The sequence below is a fragment of the Stegodyphus dumicola genome, chromosome 7 (assembly GCF_044657685.1).
Source record: "Stegodyphus dumicola isolate Sdum_Otavi_A_Nest chromosome 7, ASM4465768v1".
In the NCBI taxonomy this organism is placed as follows: domain Eukaryota; kingdom Metazoa; phylum Arthropoda; class Arachnida; order Araneae; family Eresidae; genus Stegodyphus; species Stegodyphus dumicola.
In genome coordinates this window covers 150,389,742-150,409,997 of record NC_140774.1, presented here as the reverse complement: position 1 = coordinate 150,409,997, position 20,256 = coordinate 150,389,742, and the positions used below count along the sequence as shown (strand labels likewise).

General features: G+C 32.3%; 1 protein-coding gene across 3 annotated transcripts in view; it reads right to left on the bottom strand.

The window, feature by feature from the left end:
* The window catches only part of LOC118187669 (core alpha-(1,3)-fucosyltransferase-like), a 631,908-nt gene that overhangs the window by 437,215 nt on the left and 174,437 nt on the right, over window positions 1-20,256 (bottom strand). For all 3 annotated transcript variants that reach the window (XM_085820906.1, XM_085820904.1, XM_085820905.1), the window contains one exon: window positions 17,896-18,102. The gene's annotated coding sequence lies outside the window, so the exon portion shown is untranslated. The remainder of the gene's footprint in view (window positions 1-17,895; window positions 18,103-20,256) is intronic.

Here is a 20,256-nt window from a genome sequence, read left to right as displayed (position 1 = left end):
TTGCTTGCTTTCAAGAGAATTACTTTCAATAAAAATTTTGAAAGTATCTTATTCTATTTCATTCTTCGGTTATTGAAACAACTTGCTAGAAATACATTTCTTACTCTTGTAAAAATTAAAATAAAATATTCCAACGATCGAAATGGATGGATGACAGAAGTATAAATTTTCTCGTTGGAAGTATAAAGCTCGAGCATATATCTTTGTAGAAAAATATTTGGTGTGTATTGCTTTATAACCGAAAAGATTTCTTTATTTATTTTGCCTTTTTATTATTATTTTACTTTTTCTTTAACATATATTGATTGTGTTGCGCAAACTACGGGTTTTTTTTTTCTTTAATTAATACAGCCAGAAATTTAGGATAAAATACAAGGTGATAATTCCGGTACTAGACCCAAGAAATTATTTATTAAATTTTGCACATGAATATACGCCTAAATGCATAGCCAACGTTACTATATATCGTGGCTCTACTGTCTGGCTTCGGCAAGAACTTTTTCGGCGCCTTCCTATGAGAAAAAAAGGAAGAATTATGATAGAACGTTCCACCGAAAAAAATGCCTTTTGGGAATCTTAAAAATACTGACTATTCTGTACAGTAATTATCTCCATTTGACATCCTATCGGTGCCCTGTTTTGTCCCCTCGTCTTAAAGCTGCTACTATCTAGAAACCTTGTATCATAAGAACAAAGTCGATGCTAAAGGAGATCTCAGAAATGCTCACCACTAACTGGCAGGTAATGGAACAAACACTGTAACCACTAAACGCAACGTTTCACCGGGGTTTTATTCCCATCCATGGAGTGTGAACACGTGAGTGTGAGATGGCTCCAGAAGTCAGTCGTTGTGATAATGACATTAAGAATTTCTCCTCCTTTCTCGGAATCCCATTTTGATTTTTATGTAACTGTGACACATATATTTGTCATAGCTTGCTGAATATTAATATTTTCTTGCATGTTGTACCAAAGGAATTACCATTTGTAAATAACTATAAATATTTGTACCAATTACTGACATCAGAATTTTTGAAGCAAGGAAAATGATCGTGTCCTCGCTAGGAAGCAAGGTTAACTGAATACAATAAAGACCACAAGCACTATATGCATAAGGGAAGGAATACCTTTGTGGAGGACTTTTTAAGGGAAACTAGTTTCTATTCACGTTACACATTGGCTAAGCCATAAAATTGATTATGCAGCCAGCCCATTTCCCTGGGTATCCCTTCCTTATGCAACTCTCAGTATTCAGCCATGGATCAAACCTGGGTCTTCAGATTTGTTGAACCAGAAAAATCTAGTATTATAGTATATAGAAATCATACTTCTTGCCTCACTTAAAGGACCAGGAGTAAAAATGCTTACTCCTGGTCCTTTAAGTGACATTTTATTAATACATTTTATTAATCACTCAAAGTTGTTAACGAACTATGAATTTAATACCTACGTCTATAAAGTGATATTAAAAAGTCTCGAAGAGGAATTTCTTTTCAGATTTTCAATCTGCCCCTTCCTGGTAACGAATCCCAGATCTTCAGAACACCGAATTGAAATCTCACCGCGAAAAACACAGGTGAGAAATAGCTTTGAACACACTTACAAAATATAATTACTATTTAATTTAACCTGCGTATTTCTGCCATGAGTCAGAAATATGATTTAGACATGAAAGGATATGGCAATTTAAAAGGTTTAATCAAATTTAACTAAAAACTAAATTCTTATTAATTAAGAATAACAATGCGGTAAGATACTGACGATTAGAACAGGAGTGGGGACAATGTATCACACCAACTGAAGTTATGATAATAATAATAATAGAAGGTTAAGAAAAAGACAGAAAGAAATAGGATATTATTCTTTAACGTAGAAAAGAGGAGATACAGCACTATTTTAGGCATCTGGACTAATGAAAACACATCCTGTTCGGAAATTCGAAAAATCCAAACAATCGTAACTCTAAGAAATTACACAAGGTTAAAATATATCACTTATTTCCCATTGTATGTTACTCCAAAAGAAACATAATTTTCTGTTGAAAAGTGTATTTATTTTCAGAAATAAAAAGACCAAAAGCAATAGTCCGTTCTTTCTCAAAGTTTCCTTGAGCTGAATTAATACGTAATAGAAGTCACTGGAGAGAGGGCTTTGGAAATTAAACTACAAAGGTGATCCCCCGGGCCAGAACGGCGGAGAATCGGGCCTTGAAATTGGTTTCTCTCGAAATTGGTTGCCCCTGGAGGCATGAGGCACACACACCATCAAGAAAACTCTTTTCCGAATAAAGAGAGAGAGCGTGAAATCAACCGGATGGCCGACCATGCATTCCAAAATGCTGGAGGCAGGTCTGCTGTTGAGTCGCATTTGCAGGATTGGATTAAAATCTTTATTAGATGTCGCCAAAGATGGATGGATGACGGATGGAAATGGGGAACGGAGGAAAGAGTGGAAATGGGATGGATGATGGCTTCGACGTTTGCCGAACGTAGATTAAGATACAGAACTGTTAGACAAACAGATGGACACTTGGCTGCTTTCAACAGAATGAGGAAAAAATATAACATAAAATGCATAAAGAAGTGCAATATAGCCAGTTTATGTCTTTCATTGTCTATAGGGGCATAACGATACAAAACGAGAAAAATAAATTACAAAAAATTTATAGCGAAGCGGCCTTCCATGTACACAGCAGTGGTTCTAAACTTCAGACACGTTTTTGAAATTATTTAACTCCATAAACTTATAGAGGAAGCTACGGTTTACTAAATGCAAATGACTACACTATATAGTTAAAACATACTGCAACAATGATTAAATTCATCGAATTCATCTGTGGTGGTTTAAATTGAAATTATTCACCCTTTAAAATACAATTTTTTAATTATCATTAAGAGATAATTTAGGTTTTTTCAACCTTTTTCTACCTTGTTTTTTCGTAAAAAAGGGTTTAAAAAAATCGTATTCATGACTTAAAACATCCTTTCATTTATTTAGCGTCCCTGCACTTTTAATATATTACAGATTATGTTCAGCTACTTCAATATCCGTTCTTGTTTTTCATAGATGTTCAAGAAACTCATTCTCTAAGCGTTATTGGTCTAATTACTAACTATATTTTAAATCTTAACTAATAAACTAGTAAATTCTACTAAATAAAATATTTCGCCCTATCACCAAATCTACTTCAGTTCCAAGTTGGTGGTTACACCGATCACCACCAACTTTTTCTACGCAACAAACAATAAAACGTAATTAAATTAATTTAGAGTAAACGTATCTTACTCTAAATCCTTACATAAAATTTTCGAATTTAGTTTTAAAATTTCAAATTGTAATTATGATTTAAAAAATTACACAAAATTTAATTTTTGGTAGGTTGGGCTTCCCCCTATGATATTTTTTCCTGCAATAATTAATATTTTAAGGTTGATTTTGTTTGATTTTCTCAAATTTACACAAACTGGGGATTTTCTCAGCCAACTAAGAGCTACAGTTTTATTACTATAGCATTCACAGAATTATAGAAACAAATTTGCCTGAAATGCTTTAAGTTCTAAAATGTGAGGCAGCAATGTATGTTTCAATAGATAATGGGTGAAAATATCCATGGGAAATTCTCCAAAATCTAGGTTGAGTAGTACGAGAAGACTAGCTTATTCGATTATAGCAATGTACACAAGGGCTATCTATCTAATGGAAAGGATCTTTCCGTAGAAGTTTCCTCAAGGAAAACCATATGACACGTGGGGAAAAATACGAAAATGTTCATGCAGCTAAAGCCCGTTCACACGGACTCGATACCACGTCGAACCACTAGTATTCAGCGAAATTATCCTTCGCTCATTCATATCAAGTGGCAATTGACATGTTAAACTTTGCACATTTATAATAGTGTTATTTCTTTACTTCCGCAAATAGATTATTTGTAATAATGAGCGATAATGTAGTATATTCAAACTGCTCGTATATATGATCTGAAAACATCTCGTGGGCCAGATTTTTATTAATAAAATAAAAAATATTTCAAATAAGTTTTAAATTTCGTTTACTAAGTATTTTTTCGAAATATAATAATAATAATATCACAAAGAGGGAAAAAATTCAAAGTTATGTTTATTTTCCATCTGAAATCCAAAATTTGGGGTTTGCAAGACGTTTTCATGGTTACACATTTTAATGCAAATATATTGAAAACTAAATGTAAAATTATCAGACTGACTTTAATTTAAATCAGTTCTAATATATTTTATCCACCATTAAATAACTTACTTTAGTTAAAGCTGGAAGAAATTATTAAAACTTTAATTTTTCAGGGAAAATTTTTCAAGTAGGACAAAATCTGAGAATAAATATACATGTTTCTTTGTAAACAATTATAATATTCTTCTGTTTCTTACTACAACGTGACACTTGACGGCATTTCAATTTTGATAAAGCTAATAGCCATGGAGAAAAATTACTGCAAATTATCTTAAATTTATCACGCCAATCTTAAATTTACTGCAAATTTATCACGGATTATATATGCTCATCCGTCAATCAGATTTTCTTATTAATTTTCAGGTGTGAAAAAAATGTCGCTCAGCTATATAAATACATTTCCGAACAAAGCGATTATTCTTAGTGCAAAAATTCGTATTTTTGTAAATCTGACATCAATTTTCGATGACACTTTCCTTGATCTACGCAGAATGTTGAATATCTCTTTCTTTTCTACGCGTTAAATATAAAAATACTGAGGCTACAGTTACATTATCTTCGACTAAAAGAAAATATAAGCACAGTTCTTCAACCAAGCATAAAACCCACTCATGCAAAAGTGCTCTAAAGAACTGTAAAGGGGAAAAAGAATCTCAACTGAGAAACAAATATAAAAAAAAAAAAAAAAAAAAAAAAAAAAAAAATTCCAAGCATATGGATGCTGCGTCAGCAATTAAACATTTTTTAAACAAATTGCCGCTTACATATTTCCCCATTCTTATTCGTTTTCATTCAAAAGAAAAACTGAGGGAAAATGGTGAAATAGGGGGGGGGAACTCTTTGCTTTTGTGTCACACACAAAATTACACACATTCCGGGGAAATCGCCAGAGAAAACGGTAAAAGGAAAAAATAATAAACGTACTTTCGAATGAAAAAGCCAAAGCTCCTAGACTTCCTAAGGGCACAATATACAAACCCCAATAAGAGGCCCCTGGCTTTATACCTGTGGACCCCACAACAGACATAATTAGAGTGCAACGCGCTTGTGACATGATGGTGGCAGGTATTTCGGAGGGATCTCTCAGGGGGGATGAAAGGAAACAGGGAACAGCAATGTTTGTCCCCCTTCGATCGTGTCAGCACCAAGGTCAGAAACAGGTTAACCAGCGTGATTCTTCCCGAAACTTGCCATTCACTTTAGCTGGAGGGTTTATTCTAACTTTGTACTAGCCGCGATATTTATTTGGTACTAAAAAGAGTTTCTCCGTTAAGTTGTAGTATTCTCAAGGTAAATTTCAGCATTTCTCTTTTTGCAATTTTCCTGGGAATGTAACTGCTTACCAAGAATTCCAGGAATAGCTATAGAATTCAGAAAACAAAGAGTATGCGTTTATTTATTTGAAGACTATGTTGGAATTTATATGGTTCAAAAAATATACAGAGCATTGCGTTTCTTTACCACCAGTGTTCGAAAAATGACTTACCAAAATATTTCATATTAACTAGACACCGTATTTACGAAAGCCTTACCTTGCCCTTACTTTCGCAACCGTTAGTCGCAGACAAGTGCTTCCAGGTGCAAATACGTTTTAAATGAAGCAAAGATCCCCGATTTCGTATTTTTTATATAAAAAAATATAGTATAAAATACATTTAACTTTTTATAGGCTCTTCTTGTGTTTACATTTATTTTCTGACTCCTGTACGATAAAAAATTTTGTGTTAAACTCGATCATTATATTCAGGGGCCGCGCACAAATTGAAGAATGAAATGTTTACATTTTTACGTAATTAAAATTGAAATATCAGTTTCGAAAAAGGTTTCTGACGGGTAAGTGACGGGCATTTATACACAGATTACTACCAAGTATTAAAACATTTTTTAAATTTTTATTTGTTTTTTTTCAACAAAAAGACATTTTATTCAAAGAATCTTATAAAATTTGTGTGCCAGAAAACACTAACAGACCTCAGTATTAGCATGTAGCCAAATTGTCAATTTATTTGCACTAATTAAAAATGAAAAATATACTTAGATTAATGAATTTTTTGCTTGATTATCAGATTATGACTCCGAAGACAGAAAAATTACCTATTAGTCTCTCTCTTACGCAGTTATTTTTATCAGTGATATCTAAAATTAAATCTATCGATACTTGCTTTCAGGTACTTTCATTTTCTTTAATATATTATATTGTGGCAGCAATTAATCCGTTCCCCAACGTTCACATTAGCATTAGTAAAAGTTCATTAAAACTCAATATGAAATAGATATCTTTTCTCCTTGTAAAGAATTATTGCTTGCTCTCATGTTGCCAGTAGTCAGCACACCCAGCTAGCAAATGGAATGTACTTAGAATCTTGGTAACAAACAGCTGATTTGTCATTTTCTTGCGTCGGGGGAAAAAATTCACTATATAGTCTCTTCAGTGCTGCTCCAATTACAATACGTTTCTTTAAAATAATCACTCCAAAGCCATTCCTTCCCCCCAAATCAGCCTCATAGTCTTGGTAACGATTGCAGCAGGGAAAAAAAATCGAATTCTCTAATTCGCTAAAATTTCGTAATTCCCTCTATACAGTGATCACGAGACACGCTACGATCGTAAATGAGGGGAAGTAGTTAGTACCTTGAAGTGCCTATTGAGGACCGTTCAGACTGGGGTTTATCTGAACTAACGGAGACATCTGACATAGTCAACCCATCTCTAAAACCAGTTTTTACCCATAGGGCCAGCGAGTTGAAAAATCTGAACTGCAGGTATAGTGGAGCTAGTCGACACATGGAACTGACTGCGTTAGTTCAGATAAACCCCAGTTTGAACGGCACTTTATAAAGTTACAGACTATAAAATGAGGTGAAGCACAATTTTTCACCATCTAGATCTCCAAAAGTCCGCCTTGTGTCTGTTTTTAGATGCGTATAAAGGGCGGTGGGGTTTTTCTGAGCTAACGGGGTTTATCTGAGTTTCTTTATCTTCAGATTGGGCTTTATCTGAGCTAACTGAGACATCTCATGGCAAAACCGGTTTTTTCCCCCATAGGATAGCATGGAGGTAGGAAAGGGAGGAGGGGCCATTCCGCGCTAGAAGTGAAGCACTGCTTTGAAGCTTGGGTCACCAGACTGGGTGTTCTTTGTTTACATTCAGAAGCTCGCTTGACAAGATTCTGATAGTATTTCGACACACGACAGTTCCATAGAAATCGAAAAAGGGACAATCTCGCATGAAAGAAACATTCATAGTGTAATGGATAATAGCAATGTGTATAGTTTACTGACACTTACGCAAAAATCACATCTTAGTTATTTTTCGATAACTAACAACAGCGATTTTGATTATGAATTTGTTTTATAAAATTCTAAGCTGTTGCACTACAAAAATATAGATTTTAAGAAAATTGCTAAAAGAGATCTGCCAAAATTTATTTTCTAGAAGATTTGAAAAGTTTGAAACTTGATGGCTAAATGTAAATATAAAATTATGTATGTTAAAATATTTGTAATTAGGCACATAGGTCAGATTAAGTTTTTAAATAGAGTAACGCATGCAAGGGCTATCTGCCTAAAGAGAGAGATGCCATCGTGGAGGAATTTTGAAGAAAAACTGACCTTTGAGTGGGTATTAAAAATAATACTTATAATTTTCATTCAAATTATATTAATATATATTTTTTATGTAAAACTTTCGGGTGTATGCTAAATTAGTGTAAATTACTTTACACGAAAAATATAGTGAATGCACAGAAATTAAAGATTTGCATATGGCGGAAATGAAAAATAGGAAATATGTATGGGTATTTATGCATGTGCTTGCAAAAAGCATGTACCTGCCTTTGGCAAAATACTTAAATATTCATTAAATTATTTATAAATGTATTTGAAATGAAGAATTTATTCACTTATAAACAACTGTGAAAGTACTGTGAAGAAATCTAATGATTAAATGTATCTAATTTATAATGATTATAAATGTTATCTAAATATATAATAACCTTAATATTGAATTGTAAACATAAATTGAAATCCTGTTGACAAATACGTTATAAAACTATTTAAGCAAGAATTGTTCGTATTGGAAAGCAATCTGTTAAAAGGTGTTGTAAAGCAAATGCTATGAGATGCGCACTTAAGAACGTAATAAAGAGTTTTGGAATATGTATTGTTTAAATGAAGGGTAGAAAAAAAAATCTGATAAGTATAATTAAAAGAATTATTCCCTTTCATTTTATAATAACTCAGTTACAAATTTTAAATAATACTTAAACAAAAAAACAAAAAAAAAAAAAAAAACTTATTTTATTCCCTTTCAGAAATCTTCAGAGAAAGTCTATTTATTATATACTATTTAATTCCTAATAATTCTCTAATTTAAAATGAACCGAATAGAGCATTAATTATAAATTGACTTACCTTTTTCGATTTAAAAGAAGCCAAAAAATCATGTCATATTTAAGAAAGTATTTTAGGAAGAAGCTCTATAAATAGAAAAGAAATAATGCATAATTTTAATATTAATAATACAATAAACTTTGATCTAAATTTTTGTACCTTAACCGAATAAAATCGAATTACCTTAATTTTTTTTTTTCTAATGTAATTAACGAAAACTTGTGAAAATATTTCATTCAAATTAAACCATTCTGAGAAAACTGTCCTGTGAAAAGTATAGAATTTAATTCCGTTCAGAATGAAATGTTGTTTAAAAATATGTTGTTTTCACATACTTAGGACTCTGAAGTGTTGTAGAAAAAGAAAATATATACATTTATATGTATATTTGCGACGTAATTACAAAATATTTACACCCGAACGCGTCAAATCCCATAGAACTCAATGGTAAATGACCCAATGTTTTGGTCACCACGTAGGGATCGCCGGTGCTTCAGAGCAGGGTACGGAGAAACTTGTTTAGGGCGACTCCTTCTTACTTCCTACCTCCATGTAGGATAGCGAGTTGAAAATCTGAAATACCAGCACTGTCTGAAATTTGAGAACTGTTCATTTACCATGAAATTCTAAAACAAATCCATGCTCTGTGATGGACAGATTTACGGTCTTATTTAATTAATGGAATAAAATTAATTAAATCAGTTTTAAATATATTAAATTATTTTCAATATCGGCGTGTTTGTTAAAAAAGTAAGTAATTGATAAAATGGAAAATATTTAGAGAAAAATTAAAAGACCTTTAATAGATTAATGATTAATATCCTAATTAATGATATTTTACAAAATTAAATTAAGACATCAAATTTTACAGGATGTTAACTTCCTACACATATTTTTTTACAGCAATTTCGATGACAGGAGAAAAAATATAATTATCTGTTGCGTTCTGGTTCCTATAGTAACTGAAAACATACGTTGGTAGTCACATATTATTTCTTAGGTATGGATCTAATATTAATGTTCTTTTACGCGTTTTTTAATAATGAATGTTATTTGCTAAATAATAAATTATGCTCATTTGGGTTTTCTTGCTGGAACCTAAATAATACTAATAAAAAACAGTTCCATTGCTAGGAAAAGGAAGTTTTGGTAAACTGCCCTTTTCCTAGCAATGGAACTGTGTTCACGCTTTAGTTGTGCGTTTGATGCTTAGCAATGAACTGTTTTGACGCAAACTGTATTGACACTTAGTTGTCACAAACTAGATGTTCTGAAAACTGATGTTAAGTTTTGAGTCTAATAACTAAATTTTTGAATATCTACTTCAACTATCTGCTGTTTTGAATCTATAAGCTTTTATCGAGAGGTAATATCATACCCAGGATATTTCAACAAGATTGCCTATGACTAAATACTTTTAACGGTCGGTTCGTTGCTTCTGGTTTAAAAAGTTAATCAAATTAATCAGGCTTTTACAATACGACAATTTTGATCACGTGACCTTTTACGTAAAATTAAACTCAGTTTGAATTTTTATTTCAGTCAAATAACAGATCACTTTTTTATTCTGTTAAGTTTGTGTTACGAAAGAAAGGCGGTGAGTAATATGCGAAACTGATGCTTACAAATTAGCAATATTTACGTAAGCCAACTTTAGTTGATGGACATACGAATTTATTTGTATCCTGTAATGACCGATGAGCAGAAAAAGGCTGCAATATAGATAGACACACTGAAGGCCTAGTGAAGCTTTATAGAAGGAACTGAAATTTGTAACAAAAACTGTAAGCAGCGTTTTAAGTTCTTAAGGACCTTCGCCAAAGCTTTGACATTAAGTTTCACATCACTGTACTCAAAAGTATAAAATAACAATATTTAGATTTTAATAAGGATTTTTGACAAATATTTTTCTGAAAATATATAGAATCAGTCAGAAAAATATATACATCCTTCAACAGATAGAATCTGCGTACTGTTTCTGTTTGACTGCATTGAAATGAATTATCTTAGAGTATGCTACTTGCTCAGCACATGTCCGTTATCCATGACAGTAACATGTGACGTATGATAATGAATCAAAATGGCCTTGGGGAATCTTGAAAGACGTCGTGTGGCGCAGAAAATCGGTTTTGCGGGAGGTCTCTTGTCAAGAAATTACAGCGGCATATGCAGCAATCCGACATATTGACCAATGTTGTTCAAGCAACCACTCACCGTTGTGTTATGTGTCTGTCACTAACGGCTACCACTCTGACATTTTGAGCACTGTAGGAAATTGTACCAGTACAGATGAAGAAAGCACCTGCTTAACTTAACCTGTGATACGTATGAAACTCTAACCTGAGATACGTATGAAACCCTAACCTGTGATACGTATGAAACCCTAACCTGTGATTATTAAGCCTAATCTACCCTGTGATACGTATGATAATATTAATTGATAATTAAGTTCAATACTAATACTCAACAAAGAATTTTGTTTCGTTAAAATGTGTTTACATTCTTCTGATAGAACAACCTGTAAACGTGTGTTTTGAATGCGAAGCCTTTTATTTTAGAACATGAACGATCAAAGAAAGAAAATCAGAGAATTACAGAACTGTTCCGTGAAGTGATCCTTACATGCAGTTTAATAACTTAGCTAACAAGCAAAGCTACCAGACTTCCAATGACAATCGTCACGACACTTTCAGGGGTGATCAAGCATATGAACGAAATTGAAATACGGCACAAAAACCAGCCTCTTTGCCAACATAGGACAATACCTTCTAACAGGATAGATTAGGAGATATTACACAGGATCGATAAAGGTAGCTCAGAAACCAGTTTCGATTCTACACCGGTGTCGATTCTACTTTAAGAAATAATAATTTAATTGAACAATTTTCTTAATAAAACCTCCATTCCACACATAATCGTCAAAGCTTAAAGTTGAAAAAAAACTCAAAGAATGATTGAGCTAGGGGAATGAAAATGTTTATGTGTTAGCAAAAGTTTCAGAATCTCGTTTATGGTGAGATTTTTGTTTGATTCAGTCTTTTATAGGATACGGACAAATTCCATGATATGTGAATAAATTCTTAAGTGAACATATACAAAATCATCAAAGGTTTGGTTAAAGAAGAATTCAGAGAATGATGAAGATACAAGAAGGAAAATGTGTCAGTCTCGTTTAAGGTGAGATTTTTGTTTGATTCAGTCTTTTACTGGATACGGAAACATGACAGATCTTTCATTAATTTTTTTTTATTATTATCTCCTTCCCCACACACACTAGTTGTATCTCTTTTCAGTAACAAAAGATATACTGGCAGTAATATTAAGATTAACTAGCTGACTTTGAAAAATTTTACGAGAAATATGCTTCTCAGTAAATCAAAAACTATCTGCCATGAGAGCAAATTTTCTTACAGGGAGATGATGCAATTTAATTTCTAGCAATGACCAAAGATTCACTCATGAAAAATATATAAGAACCGATGTCTTTGATCTGAGAAACATTATTTGATATTTCACAGGTTCTTTGAGAAAAAGAAAATAAAATGGAAACAATGATTTCACAATACTTTTTGTATTATTTCATCTTTGGTTTCGAAGGGATGATTATTTACCATTTATCCCGAGGAAATGAGAAAAAAAAAAAAGATGTTATACTCAACTAGTTCTAAGCAAGAACAAAAACAGTTTCATTAGCTGCAATTACATTAATTTTCCTCTCAAGAAATACAATGTTTGCAATTCTTTAATTACCGAAAATGTAATCCTCGCAACTACTTTTTTTAGAGCCTAGTAGAAAAAAAATAAAATACCGAGGACAGTTTTCGACTACACCACCATTACGTCAGGGGTAAAAAATAATTCGCTAAAGTATAATTACGGTAATTAATAATAATCAGTAGACTCAAACTGTAATTGCTTGGCTCATATTTCACTGTAACCCTAGTCGTGTAATGCTAGAACGACAAACCATTCCGTTGGAGGCCGTTAAGCGTGCTTAACGATACAACAACCACAAAGCGAGCAACGGTGACGTGAAAATGCGATGCGCAGAATTAATCCTGAGACGCTTGGTGTAATAACATAGTTCATGCTGGATTACGCAGTGGTTACGTCACGAAGTGCGTGATTTCGTCGAAGTTAATGCTCGCATTGGTAACAGAATAGATATAGCTGACGTCCTTCGGATAAGCTCTCATTCCCAAATAGGATCCTTGTTTAACGTAAACGATTAATAATTCATATATGCTAATAACTTGTTTACTATACTGATTGATATACAATAAGACATGTATTAAATAATTTTTACTACCATGAAAATTGCAAAGGTAAATAAATAAAAAAAAAAAAAAAAAAAGAATACAGCAAAACCTCAGTTCACGATTGTAATTCTTTCCTGAAGGATGTTTCCATAAAAATTAATGTAACATGGATAAATTCACTCCCAAGCCAAATTCTGCCATCTTATGTAAGTCATGCCATTCCATACGACGTTATACGCAGGATGCGGCCTAGAGCCCAGGGGCTTGATTTAACGTGCTTCGCACCCGAGCCTCCCAAACAAAAGACAACTATTTAAACCTGGCAGAAAATCCATTACATAAAGACCAACGAATATCGTTAAATCTAACCTTCCCCCCTCCCAAAAGCAACAGAAAAAAAGGAAAATTTAATTCAACCATAGCTATACCAAGAAGAGTGGATAATATAAAAGTAACGAGGAAGGAAGAGAAAAGACAAGATGTTACTGTTTGGATGCACCTTCAAACTCCATAAAAAAATCAGGTGGTCGTTGTTTCCTAGACATCTTTAATATGCATCTTCTTATCTTCATTTTTTACGCATCTTTTTTCTTCAGGCTAACAGACATCTCCTTTGTCTCTCTGCGTCATTCGACCCTGCTTGGGACTTCATTGGCTTCCCTTTCCATCAAAATTTGCCAAATGTGATTTGTTACTGTTTACATTTTAAAATGTTTCAAGGGTGAGTCACGGCATCGTCTTTGAAAATACTTTTATGGTAGCTTACTACTGCTTTAGCAGGGTAATACTGTTGTATGAAACGTTGCACCTTACCTCATTTTGCATCAGTTTCACGGATGAAGAACTAGAATTATCTTCCTTTTCTTTTTGTTCCTTCGTTCTTTTGTTGTTGTTTCTGAAATTGTTCCAGTCCTTCTAGTTGAGCTCATTTTATGGTCTTCTAGTAATTTCCTCACGTATTCTTGTCCACTTCCAAGTCAATGGTTTTGATTAGAATCAGAATTTAGACAGCAACGACAAAAAATCATTAGCATCAAACCCTCAGATCTTCTGCCTGCAGCCCAAACTGGCCATAATATTTTTTCCAGGCCGAATTCAGGGTCCTGGTATTCAGGCTTTATTAATGTTTAGTTGTGAAAAGTCGAAATGTTTAAGTTATGTTTAGTTATGGAGTTAAACAATGTTAACTATTAAACGGATGTTACCGGAAGTCCCTGAGCGTCAATTCTGTGCCAGTGGTTACCTGAAAACATCTTTCAGAATCATTTGTTGCCGACTTGAGTGTTCATATTTCGGGACACCATTCTTCACCTGAGATTTATTTTGCTCAGATAATCTGTTTCTGAGTCGATTAGTTCGTCAGCCGAGATTTCACAATGTAATGAATCCAATTAAAAGTTATTTTTGACACAGAGTAATAACTGTAAATAAATGCAATGCTGCCGTATTCAAATAAAACATTTCCTGACCAACTATAGAACGGTTAATACTGAACGCTATATGCAACGCGATGTTCATCCAACATACATAAATACATAATCTAGCAAACATAAACATTGTAAGCAGGCAGCCCTCATTTGTTCTACTAATAAAACTGACATAAATATAGTAAAATAAAATTAATACATTACTCGATTAAAATAACAGTAAAATAAACGGCATGCTGACAGCACTAGTTACTTATTATTACGTTTATCCCACTTTTGATATTTTTAATTACTTCCTGAGTAAGGTCCAGGATTGAAATATATCCGGCAATCTTAAATGAGAGTAACTGTCCATCTAATTAATCACTTTCGCCTCTTAATGCATCAGCTGTTTTAAAGAAAGTATTTTTTTAACTAAAGAATAACTGCTGATCTCTAGAACGACGTTAAATACAGTGATAACTTTCAAATGACTTTTAGACTTGAATGTGCATTCGAAATATTATTATAATGCTTTTTATGAACATATAAAATCCAGCCAAGTGTTCCTAAAGAAGATGTTATCTATTGAAAATTATGCCAAGAAGTGGAACAAAAACAAGAATCCCTACTACCCATGTTATCTTCAAAGACATTTTACTATTATTACCGCCATTAAAAGGCATTCATTCTAATTTTTAATATATTGAATACTTATCATCAATTTTCATATTTCCTTCTATCGTTTATACAAGTTTTTACTTGCCATACAGGCTTGTATAACGTACATGTTATAGCTTTTCAAATAACTAAAATTAATTTTTCATAAAGTAATCTGGATATATGAGCTTCAGCAGAAAATTTTCAACGGCAGGATTAGAGACCAATAATTACATAAAAAAATTTTTAATTAGGAGAGGTCACAATTAAATGATAGGATGCAGTAATGGGGGAAAAAATGTGCGTTACAATTTATTCGAATCAATAAAAATACACACATTTTTACTCGATTTCAAAGGGGTCAAACGTTATCTCCCTGTTATACCTCCTGGTGCTCGCTTCTCTTTCTTGAAATATCCTCACCTTTCGTTGGCAACAGCCTTGAGTATCTTACAGCTGACAACGCGATTTAGCTCAGTTCCGCCCCGAATTTTAATGGAGAGGACCTAGGGGAGACGGGTGCGAGGGTCTTCCATCTCTCTTCCTCTACCGTCCACCTCTCGAGAGGACTTTCAGCTCGCCTCATATTGAGAAAGCCCCCATGCCGCACAGACACTATACATTTATTCTATGCCTTCTCTGAGATTCGGACCCGGGGCATTCGGCACGCTAACTACTATACCGATTGGGCGGCGCAAAACACTCTTTAATTCACTGAAGATACGAGTAATTCTCTCAGAGAGGCAATTAATGGGCTGGTTGCACAAGGTTTCCTTAAATTTCTGCATGTATAACGTGAAGGCCAGACAATTTCCCTAAGCATGTCCTTCACTATTGCTGTGTACGGGCAGATAAGCCTAATATTTTAATCCAATGACCAGAAAATAACAAATAAGTGAAAGTAACTTGTACCGGTAAGGTATAATAACCAGCACATTTAAAGAATTATACAGTGATACAAATCCTGGTCTCTAGTGCTGCAAAGGCAGCAAAGCTGTTAAATGAAATCGCCATGCTTACCGTTGCTCATTGTCAAGATTGGTATGAGGAAATATAGTACTAGGTGACTTTGGACTGCCATATTTCATCACGTTCGTTTGGTTTGAATTTTGCGACTTGCGAAACATTTATTTCTTGAATAGACAAATTTTTTCCAACAGAAGAAAACTGGAAATAATCATGAGTGCAGGACATAAATTTATCAGAAATAACAGAAACAGACTAATTTTACGATTTAACTTTAATAATTATTTCTGCTAAAAGTAAGTTCGTGCGTTAATATGTTTAGGGATAGGCAATAGTTTCTAAGTAACAGCGATAAAAAATGTCAAATTTAGTAAGACAAAATTATTTTAATTTTACAATCGTTCTTCAAAGAAGTAAATATTTAGATAAGTAAATAAATTATTCCCAGAAATAACTGATTATTTAATTTACTAAAATTTCCTTTCCACGATGTACTTTTGAAATTAAAAACCATTTCGGTGTTACTTTGGTAGACGGTTGCACGGATTTTGTTGATTTTGGGCGTTTTTCTTTTGGCGAGTAATACGACTTATAGTAAACCCATTGTTGGATAAGTTATTTATGGTAACCGATACTTTGTTGTCATTTTATTTAAGAAATAATGCGTTTTATTATGCATAAATTCCGTGTTTAAAATATTATTTATGGCTTCTAAATATTAAAAATCAATTTAATTTTGCATTTTTATTTGAAATAAAAATTTTCTTCTTTGTAATATTTTATATAATTTTATGTCGTGGATGATGTAATCAATGACGTCACATTACTTAAAAAGTAATTGGTTTTATTAATATCTATAAATTTAATCTAATGTTTTAAACATTATTTATGGATGTTAAATATTAAAATACAATTTAATTTTGCATTTGTTTTAAAAATGATTTTATTATGAATGATTATTTAAATAATTTTAATTCTGTGCGTGATGTAATCAGCTTCGTGATTGGTTACTGAATATTTGTGCATTACCGCGCCATTTTAAAATTTTATTATTCATCTCTTCGAATTCCTCAGATTTCAAATGGAGATGAATGTTGCTTTTGGTAATTACCAAGAATTATTGGTATCGGAATAAAACAATTGCCCTTTGAGACCTTATTTTGGCCAACCTGGCTTTCCTAATCAAAGATTTATTTATAAATTGTTAATTTATTTTAAATTTTTGGAAAAAACCTCGCTAATTGCTTCTTAAATGAATTGCAACAGATGTGGATCACAGATGAAGATCGTTAGATCTTTTTTTTTTTTTTGGGGGGGGGATGGTACTTATTGATACGACAAGTAAAATACTTTAAAAAAATGTAAGTACATAATTTTCTTTTACTTTATAATTGTATACTTCAATTTTTATTAAAAAATTAATACAATGTTTTCAAAAATTCCTGAGATATTTATTGCCACATATGTTTTAATGTTAAATAATTAAATCCTATAAAACTTATTTTGAGGTATTTAAGTAATATTTTAATTCTTTTAAACGTTGGTATGATGCTTTTAATTCGATATTCAATTTAAGTAATATTTTAATCCAATTAAATGTTGGCGCAATGTTTTTATAGCGGTGTTTTTATTAAATTATATGAAAGTAATAATTTAACCTTACTTTAGCATTTTATACTCTTAGTAAATATATTTATTTACATTTGCCAGCCATCTTAAAAAAGAACGTTTTCAACAAAAAATTATTCCATTATTTTTAACGATATTTTTTTTTTTTAAAGTTTCGAATACTTTACTATATGCGTAAAATACGTAAAAACAGCATTTTTCAAGACGGCTGACGTCTGCAAAAACGGCGCCAACAATTGCGCCAATGTAAATCGCCAAAAGTCCGTGCAACCGTCTACTAAAGTAGCACCACCATTTCTAACATAAATTCAAAAAATAATATAAAACAGCATAGAAATTTTTAGAATAAAATAATCTATATAATTCAAAAGATTACATACTAGTATTCATGACTGTGCAACTGAATTTTCACTTGGCGAAATGAACCAGTCATTGATCGCTCTGTTGATTATGTCCAATGCATCGGCAATCGTTAACTTCGACTTCATACAATTAAATCATGGCTAGCAGTTTCCACATTGTCAAGAAGATCATCGACCTCGGAATCGATTCGTATACATTAAAAGAAATTTTCACAGCCGAAAAATCTGAAAGAGAAAAACCTTCCAGTCAACAAACATTTAAATGGAAAAACAATAATGGCATCACGGAAAGAGATGCTCTACTTAACAAACATTTCACTTTTTCGGTTTTCGTTCACAAAAATTGTTTCTGTTTTATTATAATGCTACTTGTTTGCCCAAAAATGTTATTAGTCTCGGAACGCAATTTTACGTTGAATCACTATAAATGCATCATTTCACTTTGCATTCTAGTCTGTTGACATTTGGCAAAATGCAAAATGTGTTTTTTTTAAACTGAATCTGTCTGCTGTGGATTAACAAACTACACTATGTGAAAGCAATAGATGCAGTTAAAAGTCTCGAAACGCAATTTTACGTTGAATCACTATAAATGCATCATTTCACTTTGCATTCTAGTCGGTTGCCATTTGGTAAAATGCAAAATGTGTTTTTTTCAAACTGAATCTGTCTGCTGTGGATTAACAAACTAAACTATGCGAAAGCAATAGATGCAGTTAAAAATATTCATTTCTTACTTTTGAATTAATTTTATTTAAATAATAAAAATAAAAATGCATTTAATTCATGATCTATCTAATTAAAAATATTCAATATTTTCAGAAAATGACGTTATATATTTTTTTATTATTTATTTTATATTTTTTAAAACTTTAATTAATTTTTGATTAAAAACCTCAACGATTTCAAAGTAAGCAGTGGCAACATTGTACGTAATAAAACATATTTATCACCAGCGCTTGAGCCTTTCTATTGGAAATTCTAAGGATAAATCTAAGGTTTTTTTAAATACTATTTTGTGATTTTGCCGTTGAATTGAGTTTTATGTGGCGTAAGTCAATACTGGATTGGATAATATTATGGTGCGTTTACAGCCCTCTTCCCTTGCCATCAATTTCAGAAAACAGATCATTTGGACCAAAAATCAAGAAAGGGATATAATTTTATATTGTGTCCTTACAAGAATAGTGATTCAAAAGAAAAAATATTTACAATGTTAAATAATTGTAAATAAGCAATTTTCAGCATGGTTTGCATCTGCATATTATCCGTGATCGAACCATAAGCCATTATTATCGCGTTATAAAAACTAAGGTCCAAAAATGACTTTGTGTTCACGTAGAATATGGCAGCATAGAGTTCACATAGAGTAAAAAGCTCTATAACATAGAGTTTTCAAGTTGCATTCAAAGAGATCTATTAACTTAAGATAAGGTACGCATAGAACACTTATACGATACAAAATAAATCCCCTCCCAACAATTTGAGGTAGTTTAGTATGGTAATTATCATATTAGGGTTAGCTAGCATTGGGAAAATTTTCAAATTTAAGAAAGAAAGTATCTCACATTCACTTTGCACGTTGGAAGAATCATGAAAACTTAATGGATTCAACTATTTTATTTCCCAAGAAACGAATTCTGAAGTAGTATTAATCAATGGTCGTCTGCTTTTGGCTAGCCTTCATTCCACGAAAATTATTTATGATATAGTAACATTTTATGTTAAGATACATAGTACGCTCTGATATACAGGCTGCAGAAAAAAAAAAGGTTACGATCTTTATTTTGTTTAATAATGAACCTAAGCATATATTTCCAATTAAATATTTTTGGACTAAGTTAGTGAGTTTTATTTAAGCAGTTTCAGCATAGGGAATAAGAGAGTTCTGTAAATAAATTGTGTCAAAGATTTCAGGCAAGATTTGAATTTTGTACTATTTATGAGATAAAATGTTGCCACTAAGTGAAACAATGCGCATTAAGTAAAACAAGTAAAAAATAAGGATTATTACATTTCCAGCTCGCATAACTGTACTAACATTACGCATATCTATACGATTTCTGTACGTGTAGGAAAGTGTAGCACCTTTATTTAACTTATTACTGCAAAATTGTTATTTTACTCAATATGAATTTCTCTCTACGGAAGCCGTATAAAATGTTATATTCATATTTACAAGATTCTTCCATTTGTGGCAACTTGGTCTTCTCCTTTCCCCTCTTCCTTCCAAGAGCTGAAACTGTTTATATAAAATTATCTACTTTATTTTGAGAAACCTTGGAATCGGAATATATATGTCTAGGATCAATATTTAAAGGGGTTGATTGCAACTTCCTTTTTCAGACTCTGTGTACATACAAAGTCATACAAATTGTA